Genomic DNA, 4,407 nt, shown 5'->3' with positions numbered 1-4,407 from the left:
TAGTAATTAAATTGAATGCGTTTTAATTCCCTTTTATTATTGTTTAATTTGAGTTACAATGCTATGACGTTAAATTTTATTTACACTTAAATGTATTATGAATATTGCTGGGCCAAGTGTGAGGTTGAGCGCTCTATAACCAGGTTTAAACCCCCAATGCTTTGCATTGACCGTTCCAAGGCGGTGACCCCAGCTTTATTCATATTTTGTGTTTATGTTGGTTTGTATTGTGCTGTATTGTGCTGTTTTGTACTGTTTGGGCAATCGGTCACTTGCCTTAAATAAAGGACCAACTAATTGTTTTTAATGAAAATTCAATACTGCTCCAGCAGCTGGAGTTTCACTTCTTTATATTGAAAAGTAATGGAAAGAATCGTTATTGCTATAACGATCATGCATATATTTTACATACCTTTTTGGATTTGGAGTTTTATAAAATCTGTTCCCATCTCAAGTAGAGATGTTAGCTCTCTTGGAAAAGACACCGAAAGATCAGGCGTAACTTGTTCAGCTTGAATCATGTTATTGTTCTCCTCCATACGTTTCGAAATGATATATTTTTGCTGTGGCGTTCCGCGTTCTGCAATTGCAGAGCAAATTGTCAATATTGTATGTAGATCTTCCTTAACCTTTGTACAAACTGCGTACCTTCTGTTGATTTCCTCAGACTTGAAAGCGTTTGCTTCAGATTGTACGTTATTCTGAGCCTCTTTAAAAAGTTTAAGGATACGGATTTGTATTTCATCTAACTCTGTATTGACGTTTGAAACGGATTTGTTCAAATCACTATCCTGACGCTTACTTTCAGCTATGATTAAGTCAGCTTCGGAGTCCAATTTAATCAATGAATGTTTTAAATCATCAATGTCTGTGAGTTCTATCTCAGGTACGCTGTCTATTTCTTCTAATTTGCCACATTTCCCATGTACGATAAGGCAGGAAGTGCAACATAGCTTTGCATGGTCCTGGCAGTAAAACTTGATTTTCTTGTTGTGCTCCAGACACCTGTCCATACCTTTCATTTCCACGATGTCCAAATATCCGACAATGTTATGTTTTCCAGGCTTATAAACTATGTGTGGATTTTTACAGGAATCACACAAATATTCATTGCAATCATCACAGAAAACCGTGGCTGGTTTTGATATGTTGCTTTTTATACAAGGCTCACATGCTTGTGTCACAGAGCATTCTCCAATAAAGTCGCCCGCATTGTCCCGGTTTGAATCCTTCAGTCCTCCAGTTGCCATTTGGGTGATATTTTTTAAGTTTCTTCTTTATTGTTAATAATAATCGGTCATCAGTTATTTTATTAGTATTTTAATGGTATAATCACGGAGGCATCTACATACAATACAATTACATCATCGATTATAAAACCTTCGTGTTACCTGTATCTACGCAGGTATAAAACTAAAATGTCCTGTTCGGTCCTATCTATCCTTGATTTAAACGCGATTTAGCTTTGAAGATACACATGTTATCTCGAGTCTGAAGTTTTATCTATTTGTGTGCGCATTTGCAAACTATAGTGTAGGCCGCAGGTGGATGTTTACGTGTTTGCCGTGAGAGACACTACGGGAACTACATAGCTATCGATTTGAAATGCGTAAACTGTATCGATAATTTACAGGGGTAAAAATACCAACAAAGCTTAGATATATCAAAGCGCTAAAGGCACCGTAGATATCCTTTGTTATTGCGTAACACTTGGGACAATTCAATCTTCAAAATGAAATTTTAATATAACAGCGAGTTCATATTAAAGAAAAAAGAAAACAAACTCACCAAGTTTATTGAAATTCTGTTTAAACGAAATTATCGACAATTTAAGCGTATGCTACCGTAAAAAAGCATGTCACCCTGTGCGTGTGTTTATGGAATTAAAATAGTTAAAATAAAAATAAAAATGACAGTAATTTTGTACGATATTCAGAAGTATTATAAAACATAATGCTTAACGACCTTCAAGAAACATTGATATTAAAAGGCCACCAAGGTGTAAGTATTCACATGCTAAAAATAAAATTATTCTTACTCTTATATGCTGACGATATTTCAATCATGTCAGGAAATGAACGAGACCTCCAATATGGATTAAACATGTTGCATCAATACTATTACCAATTGAAACTGACACGGAATGTTCAGAAAACAAAAGTATCAATATTGAAGACAGGAGGAAGAAATACAAGAGGATAACATTTTCTATATGGCAACCAAAAACTTGACATCAACACAAATTTTCAGTATTTGGAAATAACAATTTCCTCACAAGGATCTTTCAACCTAACATTTGATTAACTTGCAGGCCAGGCTCTTAATGAAATATTTAAATTAACATCATACGTATATAAATTCACAGAAATCTCAATCTAACACTCTCTATTACTATTTGACAAATTAATGACACCAATTCTGAATTATGGAAGGGAGGTCAGGGGTTGTAATAACATGAACAGATTAGAGAAAATATACTTAAACTTGTACAAACAGCTATTAGGAGTCAAGAAACAAACACGAAAATTTTTTATTTACAGCGAACTTGGCCGATTTCATTTAAAATGCAGCATTATAGCAAATATCAGTCGATACTGATTCAAAATGTTAAATACCCAGAGACCAAACTAGTAAAATCACTTATAAATGATATAGAACTAGAAGCTAACCTAAACAAACCAACATGGGTAAAATCACTTTAAGAATGTCTAGAAAAACTAGGCTTTTGTTGATGTATGGCTAAATCATGGTGTTGAAAACGAAGAATCATTCATATCATCTCTAAAAAAAAGAGCACACAATATTTTCTTGCAGAACTTAAACAACGAACTCAACATGTCCTCAAGAGCATCAACGTATATACTTTTTCATGACTTTGGCTACAATTATTATCTCAACCGTCTAAATAAAAAATACCGACAAGATTTAACACGTCTCAGAACATCTTCACACAGACCTGTAGAAACAGGAAGGTGGCACAAACCAAACAAAATACCAAGGAACGAACGAGAATGCATATCTTGTAATACACTAGAAGATGAATTTCACTTTTATTAGAATGCCCACGTTAAATGGAAATTAGAGAAATTTACATTAAAAAACTGGAAGCATCCAAATATAATTTATTTTTTTAGAATTAAAGTCCTCAAATAACAATTGTATAATAAAACACCTAGGAATATATATACGTTAATCACTGGTACTAAGAGACATTCTATACTCACACAATTAATTACTATCCACCTAATTCATAAAATAAATATAATCATACTCACAACCATGCAAGCCTGTACATATAATAAATGGAGATCCACATTTTCTCCTATTCTCAGCCTCTAACTTACAGCACTGATGAAAAAACACACCACTATTTTTACCAAATTGGTAGAAAAAACAATATGGATCAAGATACAATAGTGGTGCCTGGAAATGAATAAAAAATACAATAATTTTGTAACACATCTGAACAAGATACAACATAACACACAATAGTGTTCATTAGGGACATTGTCAATTATAACTACCAAATAAATGTAACTATTATACATTATATCTCATTAATATGCGAGTTGTTATATATTTACCCTGTATGTATGTATAAATCTATGTATCTTACTTTATAACAGTTGTCCATCATATATCATGCTATTCTATTTCATTTTGTGACTAGAATTAACCAAATGTGCATAATAAGTAAAGTTTACTCATTTGTGAACGCAAATACAACCTTGATACATGTATAAATGTGTGCATTTATTGTCTAATTGTGCATCATTTACATCTTCATACCAATTCTTGGCGTGATAAACTGTTCATATATCACGCTATTCAAATTTATCATTTGATTATAATTCATAAAAATTATCATTCTGTGTATAATTTAATAATTTCTTAATGCTACTAGTTGTCGCTCACATTACAATCTTGATGTAGGCCCAAGTTGTCGAAATGCTAACTGAGCAACATTTATTGTTTATGCATTTGACAACAATAACTTAATTAGTATACACATCTCTCACGTGTAGTTACCTTAATTCCTATTTCCTTTAATGAGAAGCTTATAAGTTGTTCAACTTTTACAAATAACATTTGCACTGCCGTTAAGAAAGGGCGCCAGCTCTTTTTTCGATGCATTAATAAATGAGCCAATGCTACTTCCGAGGTGGCTCTAAGGACCGGATGTTTTTTATTTTCACGAATAATTCTAGAGGGTGAGTAGGTTTTGAATGTTTATTTCAACATATTTCGCATTAGTTTAAAAATTGGGCAATGTAGTGCGATTCAGTGCAGATAAATGTATACACAAATGTACAGAAACATAAAATCACAAGCCATTTTGAAACGAAAGGACCTTTAAAAGTTGTGGCATGGTGGAGTTTTTGAAAGAAAATAGATGTATTTCGCCTG

Source organism: Dreissena polymorpha, chromosome 7 (assembly GCF_020536995.1).
Source record: "Dreissena polymorpha isolate Duluth1 chromosome 7, UMN_Dpol_1.0, whole genome shotgun sequence".
In the NCBI taxonomy this organism is placed as follows: domain Eukaryota; kingdom Metazoa; phylum Mollusca; class Bivalvia; order Myida; family Dreissenidae; genus Dreissena; species Dreissena polymorpha.
Note: the sequence above shows the minus strand (reverse complement) of the source record.